This window comes from Diadema antillarum, unplaced genomic scaffold, assembly GCF_040938485.1.
Source record: "Diadema antillarum isolate AM-2024a unplaced genomic scaffold, OU_Dant_1.0 scf00000134, whole genome shotgun sequence".
NCBI lineage: Eukaryota > Metazoa > Echinodermata > Echinoidea > Diadematoida > Diadematidae > Diadema > Diadema antillarum.
The window spans coordinates 3248447-3260369 of NW_027271023.1; the positions used below are offsets into that span (position 1 = coordinate 3248447).

Consider the following 11923-nt stretch of genomic DNA (forward strand, 5'->3'; position numbering starts at 1 on the left):
TCCCCCATTTAGTTTGAAAGTCGTATGGATGATAATATCAAGTTAAAGCTCACTGCTGGGACAAAAACAGCAACAACAAACAAACAAAAAAACTATTTCTACCATCTATAACCTAATTACTATACTATGTTTCCTTCGAGGAGTGTAATGGGCAAACCACAGCCATCATTTTTCCTTCATACTTTTCTCACATGTGCATATTTTCTGTACCGACAATCTACATGTACTATAAAAACAGAAAAACATTTTCCTCATCTGCTTCTTCTCTCTATTTTAGTCTATATTCTTCGTGTGTGTGTGTGTGTGTTCAATCAGTGTTTCGCCATGACTTGTGTTTCGCCATCACATGCATGACTTCGATTTCGGTTGATTGCGAAACGTATCCCGAGCGTTTGATTTCCCATCGGGAGGATCTGAACATGTGACACGGGATTTCCGAGCAAGCCCTCCTGTTTCGAATAAAGCAACCTGCACCCTTCCTGTCCGTAGCTGTTGCCTTGATTAATATCTGCTTCACCTTGCTGTCTCCCATAATTCATCTTCCTCGATCACGGTGAAGGCGAAATGATCTTCTGCAAGTTTTAAATGTATGCTCCATGCCAGAACTATGAATGTTGGGAAAACATTATTCCTCCCGCGAAGCAACTCCCAAACCCTCTTAACTCACACCAATATGCGACCTGTATCAAGGGCTGTGTATCTGCCTGATGTGCTGCCCCACCACCCTGGGTCCCCATGAGGAGATTCCCACAGAGGACTGGGATGTAATCATCGAATCATAAGTCACGTGGACAGGGAAATACAAAAGACATCATAAAAAAACCCAACTCTGTCGGAAATACATAGATTATGCAGCGTGACTAACTGCGAACAACACTTTTCCTAAGACATGATATATTTCTCGTGTCTGCCTACATATTCATGTTTCGAGAACGAGATGTGTTCTCTTGAAGGTTGATTCTTTCACTCCCATTACCTCCCCAGACTTTCCTTATTTCAGCAAAGTTTCGTACGTTTTATCTTCACAGTCCCTTTTCTTTTGATGGATAATTATCCTTTCTCTCTTTGTCTACATCTCTGCATGCTTTTCGTTCTTACTAGAAGAAAAGCAAGCAACCCCCCCCCCCCAATAAATTAAACACGTGTCCTGGAAAAGCAACGGATTTTACACTTGGATACGTATTTGTCCCCCTGTCGAAGCCTAATCTCAACTACCAACACCTCCATTCCACTATAGTTGCTTTAATAATTGCTAGCATTATTATGAGAAGCAGATTGATTCGGAGCGCGTGTAAAATCCGTTGTCCCCCGGGATGTGACGAATTTCAGGACTTAAAAGCAATTTAAAAGGGATTTCTTTAAAATGGCGGTTTGATTTATATTTCAGTGTAATCAATTTTGTCTGTTTTACTGTTGTCTTTGTGTGCGACGGATGTATACGTGTGTTGGTCTTTCTAGAAAAAAAAAATCATATTTATTGATTGCTCGAGGATAATGCACTGCAGCGCTTTCCGAAAGTCAGTCTATGTTTGGCGGCTCTGCGTTACTCAATTACTCGCTAATGCAATTAGTGTTGCGGAGGAGTGGGTTTCAAATCACATAGGTGGCTGAGAGGACAGTAAAAGAGTGAAAGAGTGAGGATAATGTTACGTCGCCTTCTTAATGCTCTAAATCAATGACCCCCGCTTTCTTCAACTTACATCGCACTGCAATGAATTACTCATTGGGCGTAAATGGTAAATGGGTGGCACGCAGCTTTGATTGAAAGCAATGTTGCATTTTCATAGCACCTCGTCGAATATCGCCAGCAGCGTTCGTAAACAGTCTTTAGGGAATCTCTTGCAAGTGGCTCAGCTATGAGGGGGCATATTTGCTCATTAACATGCTGCACACACTGTACGTCATTGCACATTATACAAGGGCTTACAATACAAACCACGTTCAAACTAATACAGTCAAATCTCATTAATTTTCGTCTGGCGTCGCCAATGGCAATTGTTCGTATTCAGCAGGTGCTGTAAAGATACGGTGATACAACGACATGTCCGTGCAAATGGTAATCGTTTTCTAGCACCAGACTTCAGACAGACATTAGCAAATTAAGGCCTAACATGATTCTGAGCTTTTTGATAGGACTGGTATATATTCGACTTGAACCTTACGAACATGTATCAGTGGTGGCAAGTGTAGTCCAACCAGATGGAAAAAAATAGATGGAAATGTTCCGACGCTTTCAAAAAACATCAAATGCTAGTCTGATCTATTCCAAACATCATCGCAGGATGTTGAGCATCCGGGGGTGAGGTTGGAATACAACTTTAACATTCATAGCACCATATTAACGCTCATCAAAACGAACACTTGGATAAAACCAAATTCGTTTGATGTTCACTGCACCAGTGTTAGCGTAATGCTGCCCAGTCTCTCGTTGTGATGATTGACATCTTCTCACATGAAAACGACTTGTTCGAAGACAAGACTCTGCAGATGACCCCAGACAGTCACAAATAATTCATGGGATGGGATGACATATGACATATTTTGTTTTTTCCGTTCCGCGTCTCCCCTTAGCAATTGGAATTACTGTTTTGACCTCACCACGACGACCACACTCGGTGTGCACTGATCAGTAAGTGCACAATGTCATTGCCCTTTTTGTTATCACTTTAACAACGCTATAGCGCCCTCAGATTACGAAATGAAGTGTTCTGCTATCAGATGACTTTCTTTAAAGTCATTGCCTTGCAAACACAAAACGTTTGGCATTCATTACCCTTCGTGCGATATATCGAGCCATAACAAAGACAAATCTTATGATAAAGGCATTAAAAGAGAGAGTTTGAGAAAGTACAAATTAAACACGCTTCATGTTTCACTCTAGTTATTTTTTTTAAGTGTTTAAATCCTGTATTGCAATAATATCGCAGTTTCATTCAAAAGCGCAGGACTCCTCAAACGTTCCTTGTTAGTTTCCAATTACACTGTACTTCGCAGTGTTTTACAGCGCTTGATTGTTTTGTTTTTAAGCTCATTTCAGGGCCCCAATTTTAAATGCCAAAACCGTCAAACCTTAAAGCAGAAATATTCAAAAGGTAAAGCAGATTGTTTTAAAAAAAGTAATGATGTTAATATCATGGATAAAAAACACACATAGTGTCGGAGGTACGCGTCCGAATGATTTCGGTTTTTTTTTTTCTTTTGTAAGGGTATTTCGTCAGGAAATTCATGACCGCATAAGATGGCGTAAGTCATCGCTAGCTTTACGGCTAAAATCGTTATTCGACATGCACAGAGATAACCACGAAATCTGATCATCCGTCTCCACGGGCCTTAAAGGGGCATTCCAGACGAGTTTCATAATCTCAAATCATGTGAATCGACAGCTCCACGTATAGATTTGTGGAATTTATTGTGGTTAATTGAGTAGAGAAACCAATACTCTGAAAAATCTATTAAATACAAATTACATTGAACAGTGTTAATGACATAGGAGCCTAACACATTTCAGTAAGCGTAATTTTGTTACGATACCACTTGCATAACAAGTTCACCTGTGCAGAATCTATGCATGCTTTTTCTTTCGATTAGGATACTGTGTAATTGTGGATATAATTCTTCACTTTAAAAAAAAGGAGGTCCAGAGTTCGAGTCCTACGGAGTGATTACGTTCTTGGACAAGATGTCTCTCTCGAGTCAGGTGTAAACTGGGTGCCCGGTAATGCTGGGGTAATGGATGGTGTCGGGGTCGTCGGGTAGAGCAGTGCTAAGCCATAAGAGGTTATACCCTGTGTAAATAACCCCATAACCGTTACAACCATTATCATAATATTTCGAGGACAAATTTAAGATTTATAGAATGATAAACTGCCATCGACTTCTTACAGATTAAGATGTTGTTATTCAAGTCTTACCATAGATGTCTGCTTTGATATCACTTTGAGGAAAAGCGCGTCTGAAAGAACAAGTCTGCAGAATTCTAGGCCTGCCCACTTCCGACTAACTTCGAATGTTTTCGCTTCTTTTCCCCATCACTCACACTCAGTGGTATTCTTTTGAAGAAACAAAAGGTCCATTGCCAGTGCCTCATTTCCTCAATAATTTGCTGCTCTATGTAGGCCTATACAGAAAAAACTCAAATAATAAATATGCCCAGACCAAAGCCACATTCTGCATAACTTTGCAATTGATAACAAGCTGTACTGACCCCCCCCCCCCCCCAAAAAAAAAAAAGAAAAAAGAAAAAGAAAGAAACTGAAATTTATAATCGATTCACTGTCATTACGTAACAATTGCACAGAAACCAATTCATATCATGTCTCTATCCGTGTATAATCTAGCGACAAGCGGTAATGTTGACAACATGCATGAAATGTGGACAAATATATCAACCTCAACGGTGATATCAACCTCGCTTTCTATGTCTTTCTCTCTCTCCCTTTTGAAGTTCACGTGTATCCATACATGTAAGGAACTGCATGATGTTCCTTAGCAACGGCGTATACAGAGAAATCGTACAATGACCAACCATACACTTGAAGAAACCGTATACATTGACCCACACACTTCACCTTGTTCGCCAAATTGACCTCAACGGTTGCCATTCCGCTAACGGAATGATTTTGCTGTCTTCTTTCTGACACAGAAGTGATAAGGGAGAAGCTTTACTAAACATCCATGCAAAGGCACTGTTGTTAATATTCTATAGATAAGGCAGTTGTTTCTATTGTAATTACGCGGGGTTCCACTAAAGTTTGTGGGATATCATGCTTCTGAATAACAAACCAACTTTAGAATGACAAGGTAACAAACAACATTTAATATAATATTCAAACTACAGCGAAAGATCACTGGACTTTCTCTTGTGCATGCTACGAGAAATGATAATAACTATATACTGATTTTTTTCCTGTCTATCTTTGAAAGGATAATACAGAAATCATGATGATTATTGATATGTCTATTTAGAAGCTGTTTAGGGTGCTTCATTCTGAATATCAATTTTCTTTGGCGCAATTAACACTAATTTCGTTTTCTTTCTGTGTCGATACTTTCCCCCGCAACTTATCTCATGTTAAGTTATCATTTTGTTTAATGAGAAAGAAAGACAGAGAGAGAGAGAGAGAGAGAGAGAGAGAGAGAGAGAGAGAGAAATATGTACTATTATATGGGCCACGTCGAGTTTTGCAAAAGTGTGATGACCTCTCGGAGTGAGTTCTAAAACGTCACATTAGTAACTGGCACAGGAGTTTCAAGAGACATTGTTTGTTTGTGTGAGGTAGCACTGTACGTGATCTATAAGGGGAGAAGGACGGGTTCACGAGTATATCAGACTTCTCCTCAGCACACACAGCTCCAAGAAGATGGAATAATACGCACGACGTCCGAGATAACCAACGTGAAAACAAAAGAATAAAACCCAACAACAACAACATAGAATGGATAGATTTGTTATTTAGGGTGATAAAGAGCCACGGACTTTGTGAGATAGCAACTATCAGAAAACAAGACTCCTCGGGAAAAAAAATACTTTAATCCTCAATGATTGTTATTACAACTAACGGGAAATATTTTTAATTGTTGAACAGTCATGACAGTATTTCCTTTTTATGTTTCCAAATTAATGATTTCTGCCTCTTGATAAAATGAACATGAAATATACAATAATTCCTCGCGATTCTCTCGAATCAGTGCTTTCTGCCCAAATACATAAAATGTGTTGGGACGAATGATGACCATCAACTCGCCCATCCGAGACGACTTAATGATACCAATTTTGCATCTCGACTATTAAAAATCCAAGTAAAAACACGGCGATTTGTTCGATTGTGTGGGAGTGCGTGTCTGTGCTTGAGCGAACAGTCATAAAAAGACACACAAAAAACCAACAACAACACACGAGCATAGTCTCATTTTGTGTGTGTGTGTGTGTGTGTGTGTGTGTGTGTGTGATTTTCCTTGTCTTCGGGAAAGAATTACTTTAGCCACATTGAGAACACTTTTCAATTAAAATTCGCATTGACATTCCTGATCGCTGTTAGAGATGGATGGCTCCCGAGGGCGATAGTGATTATAGTGAGAAAAAAAAGTACCGATAAAATCTTAAGATGGCAACAAACGTCCCATCTGCCAACGATGGTTAAGCTTATACGAAAATTCGCGATTCATAGCCCATTGATATTGCAGTCTTGCGTTTCCTTCCATCCAGCGTTCATTCCTTTCGCGCTAGTAATTTCTCCTCCCACATAATACAAGAAATCAGACTGTAATCCTCCATCGCGTGTCCATAACATCGCATGAACAGAATGAAGATGAACGATTTTTTTTTTTTTAAATCGCGGTGCAAACATTATGCGCCTAAAAATTTCAGACAAGAAACAAACCAAAACAAAACTACTGAAACAACAACCCTGTAGCTGTTGTAATCTTAGTTCCGGTTATGGATTTAGGCGTCAAAAAGTCTCTGCTACCTTTCCCTGCACATCAAAAAAACAAAAAAAAAAAAAACAAAAAAAAAAGAAAAAAAACACAAAAAAGCAAAACACAAAACAAAAGCAAAACAAGACAAAAACATAAGAAGTCTGATCAGATGTTCGCGCAGACGGAAAATATCGAAGTCTCCTCTTACTGTATCAAATTATGAACGATATGAACACTTATTTCTCGCTAATTCCAGTGTCACGGCGAAATGAAAATTGATACGGATGAAGATATGGCAGGAAACTTCAAAGCAGGGGAAAGATGAAAAAGAAGAAGAACAAGAACAAAAACAAAAACAAGAAGAAGAATTAGAAGGAGTATGAGGGGGAGGAGGAAGAAGAGAAGATGTGTAAAGTATGAGCTTTAGAAGATGCCGAATGAAACTGACTTGACAATGCCTGTTATCCTGTGACTACAGGATGTGTCTCGGCTGTCAAATTATCAAAGCCAGTAACAAGAGTAAGGGGAGAAGTATCATCGATGGTATAGATGTAACAATCACGTGATTTTAATGTGACAATATTGAAAACTCTAAGTTACATGTTTTTTTTTTTTTTTGACCAGTCAGGTGAGGATTTTACTTGCGTGATGAAGTCATGATTATCAATAATTATTTCTATCGAAGGTGGTGTTGGGAATCAGTATTGCAAAGTTCATGCTCACCGGGTGCTGCCGATATTATTCAGAAATGAACATTCTTCGACATCATTGAGAAACGAAGTCAGTCATACGACGTCCGCTGGTGTTCCTTTTTTCTTACAGTATATTCCACTAACTGTTGAAAGGTATATCATTTACCAATAAATGTAGCCTTAACGTCAGTAGCTGATTGCCATGGTACGCCAGATACTAAAAGCTGTTCTTAAAGAGGTTCACGGCTCATTTCTATTAGAGTATATACTCCCACCCTGAAATTTAGTTAATATTGGATGGTATTTTGTAAAGGTGGGATTGATATCCACTCGCTCGAAATGAAATCAGGAGCAAGGTCAAAGCGTAAGGCATTCGAGATATGTCAAAAAACACATTACATAACAAAGTATTCTATAAGATGAAATTTGCTCCGTCGAGTTGTATGGGTCAAGTTGTCAATTCGCAGATAGGAAATGCATCTATTTTCATAACACCGAATTCAATTAGGACATCATAACAACGTGAAAGTAAGATGGATGCCTTTTGCGTAAATATAATGTATCAGAAAGGACGAATTCTTACCTCGTTGTCATCTTGAAAAGATGCAGAATGTAGGTGCGTCCTTCTCACTGTCTTTTCCCCTAGAAGATACAAAAATGGCAAAACGCATTCGCGTGTCGTCGCCAAATCAGTTTCTCTTCTTGTCGCCCACTTCTGAAAGCCAAACCTCGTGATTCACGCTGTATCTCCCTTTCGTATGATACTGGTATCCGTTCTTGGGTATTATTTATATACCCTCTCATCTGATGCCAGAGCAACGTACGAAAAAGAAAAAAAAAATAGAGAGAGAGAGAGAAAGAGAGAGAGAGAGAGATTAACTGCGCATGCGTGAGACGTAGAACTCCATTGACCAATCGTGGATTCCGAGGCCCTACGCTGAATTTTTTGTGGTTTCATATTCGACGCTAATGACGTTTCATGATCATGCAAAAATATCTGACTCCCAAATTCCCTGTAAGTCCTTGTGATCTGCTTAGGCTCGCCAACAATGAACAACCCCGTGCCACACACATACATACAACCACACATACACACACACACACACACGCACACACACACACACACACACACACACACACATACACACACACACACACATTGAATTACCCCACAATGGGCACAGATCATTTCGTGTTAACGAACATGACGAAAGGGCCAAAATTATGAACGCAAGATCCATTTTATTGCACTGTTCAAGTGTTCATCAAAGCATGCACTTCAGTGGCGTACCCTGTAGACAATTCCCTTTGTACTAACAGGGAATGACGTGGAAACATAGGTGTCGCACTTCCGAGGATGCTTAATGTATGTGCTGCAATAACTATGTAGAAAGTTACCACCAATTTGTTTATGATTTCCATGCATAGCTCTGTATTGTCAGGATTCAGGATCGCAATTAGGATAACAGGCGATTGACGTTTGCTGATGCGGGAGAAAGGAATTGACACGCTGAAAATTGTGTGTGTGTGTGTGTGTGTGTGTGTGTGTGTGTGTGTGTGTGTGTGTTTGTGGCATTTGAGTGTGTGTTTCTCGCAAATGGCCTCGATTTTTGTTTCTCTTTTGAGAAGTAACAGAATATACCCCGTTTGTTTTGAGCAATCTATCTATCATGTCCCCGTTTTGCGGGCATTTTGCGAGAATATGTGTTTAAAAAACAAAAAGGGAATTTCGTTCTTTAGTTAAAAGAGTTACAATGTATTAAAGTTTGACATTATTTTGCACAATGTTTGTGTCACTGCATTTTGTCTTTATATAGTGTAACATTGACATTATTTTGTACAATGTTGTGTATAATGCAGTTTGTCTTTGCATAATGTTTTGTTTTTGTTTCTGTGAAAGTGAATTTTGTAATATGAAATTGAACGAAATTCGAAAAAGAATTAAAAAAAAATCACTTTGCAAAGAGACCATACTAAACCTTCTATGATATAAAAGCGAGGGGGGGGGGTGTATGGAGGGGGTTGTAATCTCACTACCCACTCTGTATCCATCACCTTTTCTTTTCAAAATTACGGGCATGGGATTACGGGATGATCCTTAAGAAATTGTTTCAGCACCATCTGTGGGGTCATTCCGTAACCGACTAACGGTTGATCACAGTGGCTAGTTTGTTATGTGCTTGTAAATATCTGTAAATAAACTGTATTATAATGTAGATAGCACAGTCTGCCAGAATCTGCAGCCTTTTGAAGGAGACAGACTTAATCAGAAGAAGAAGAAGAAGAAGAAGAAGAAGAAGAAAGGGGCCCGATTTCCCAATATAGAAGCCTTTTCATTGACACTACCTGCTAAAATATCGAAAATCCTTCATAAAATCCACAAAATTCCCGGATCACTAAAATAATAATAATAATAATAATAATAAATTAATCATCTGATACTTGTGTCACTCTTAACGTTCCCTGTAAGTTTTATCCAAATCCGTTCACTACTTTTTGAGTTTGTTTTCTTTTGGTTTTTTTTTGGTTTTTTTTTTGCACACGGACAAAGAAACAAAGAAACAAACAAACAAACAAACGGTATGGTTATGAAAACAATCACCTCGGGCTTTTTTTACACGACCCGTACCGAGTTGCTCAATTACAAACTAAATTACCAACATGTTTGCAATTAAGTTTCAAACCACCGTCCATTCACACCCATGAAGGAGCTTCGCGGATTCTGCGGATTTGAGTTTGAGCTCAGCGAGGAGTGAAGGTGTGGCTTCTTTCCAAGTTCCCGTCAATCACTCTTGTAACCTGTGTAGTAGCGCGGGTTTTCTCCGGAAATAGTCGAAGAGTCACGTGAGCTCCGTCCCCCAAAACTTAATTGGAGGTCAATCACGTTTCGTTGTTTAATTCTGGCGAAACTTAATTGAAAAACACCTCCGGACCGTGATTTGAAACAATATAATTGTAATTAAGATTCAAATCTCCCTCCGCGATTCCAGTTTCCATTAACACTGCAAAGGGTTATTGCTTAACTAGAAAATTGATTTGCGTTTGCTCAATTACAAAAATTGTTTCAAATTAAGCAATCTCGGTACGTGTGAATGCCCGGCTCCTCCCTTGGCTGAGACAAAAATTGAGGTTTGTATAAAAAAAGCGTGCTGTGCTCGGGCAAGACACCACGCAGCCGGAAGCTGATGACGTAACAAAAAGCAAGTTGGGCAATATTTCTTTAAAAACTCGCTCTATTATCTAATTGCTTTGTAAAGCAATCCACCCTGCCCGACATTCTGTTTTTCTTGGAGAATGTTTCACAAAACCATGTGCGCAAACGTACATCACGCTAGTTGTAATTACCATTATTCTATTCATATTTATTTCATAAAATATATATTTACATTAAAACAAATATATAACGACAATAAGAGAATGAGCTTGAAAGATTACTCACACACACACACACACACACACACACACACAATAAAAACCCTGACGACCTGGTATAAAAACCAACAACACATGTTGCAAAATAGATCAAGAACTGATACATCAACAAGGCCTGCAATGACGATGAGAGCTATTACCTAGGGGACCAAGTGCATGGTGATGTTTTCCTCTCAACGCAAAGTCCAATAGCTGAGAAAACAGCACTAACATCAAGGCGTCGCCTACTCATTGATGTGGATTGAGCCCAGAGTTTTCCGCGTAATTCATATCGTCTACAAAATTTTCGTGGACAAATTAATGAAGTCAAAAGTCAGCTTATGCTGATAAGAAGAACCTACCCCATGAACTGAAATATTCTAAGCTGACATAGCCCTCCTTTTGATGGCATAGAATAAAACAATGAATGACAGCAACCGCGAGAAATTAGCGCCCACCTTTGAAAGCTTGGTATAGTGTCACCTCTCTCTCAGTGCCATAATGATGGTAGGGTAACTATCGACTTCGCTATAAAAGGATTGAAAATGCTTCTGGTTTGGAGTTTTGAATGTGAAATATAAAACCCCCCGCATAAAACAAAACAAAACAAAGAAAGGACACACACAGATTTTTTTTTTTTTTTTTTTTTTATACAGTCGTCATTATTGCCATCCCTTTCCCACATCACTAGGCATAGTTTTCTGGGACCTAAGGAATCTTAGAAAATAACAACCAAAATATAAAACAGAACCAGCCACATTAATCAACTAGAGAAGCACTCTGAGAGCGCAGACCTCCGCCAAGCATGCAGCTCATTTCCATCACTGATCTTGTTCTTCCATAGAGATATCAGTGATTTCCACCCATACGTACTTATACTTCATGCTAAAAGTGTTTTATAATAGTGTGCTGAAAGTCTCCCGATTTCCCCATATAGAAGCCTTTGTTACGTCATAAACCCTCAGCCGCACATCTCGCCTAGCCCTAGCAGAAACTAGAGTGCGCGCATGCAAACCCCAAATACGCGCAGCCTAAACTCCCAAGTTCATTTACCCTACCTGCCAAAATATCAAAAATTCTTCATAAATTCAAAAAAAAAAAATCTCAGATCACTACCAAAAGTTAATCGTTTGTTACTTGTATCATTCTATACCTTTCCTGCAAGTTTCATCCCAATCCGTTAACCACTTTTTGAGTTATTTTGCACACGGACAAACGAACGAACAAACCAACGGTAATGAAAACATAACCTCCTCCCTTGGCGGAGGTAACTAGGCTTCAAACAAATTTGAATAGAAAGTAGGTAGGGATTGGCTGCTAAAAAATGTTCATTTGAAAACATGAGTGTCTGTATTATTTTGATCTGTGATATAATACAATAGGGAAGACTTTGAGAATGACAA

The 11923-nt window shown here is 39.1% G+C and overlaps 1 pseudogene; it reads right to left on the reverse strand.

Annotated features, from left to right (window-relative positions):
* Positions 1–7872, reverse strand: part of LOC139720899 (uncharacterized) — a 57600-nt pseudogene extending 49728 nt beyond the window's left edge.
* Positions 7873–11923: the final 4051 nt, after the last annotated feature.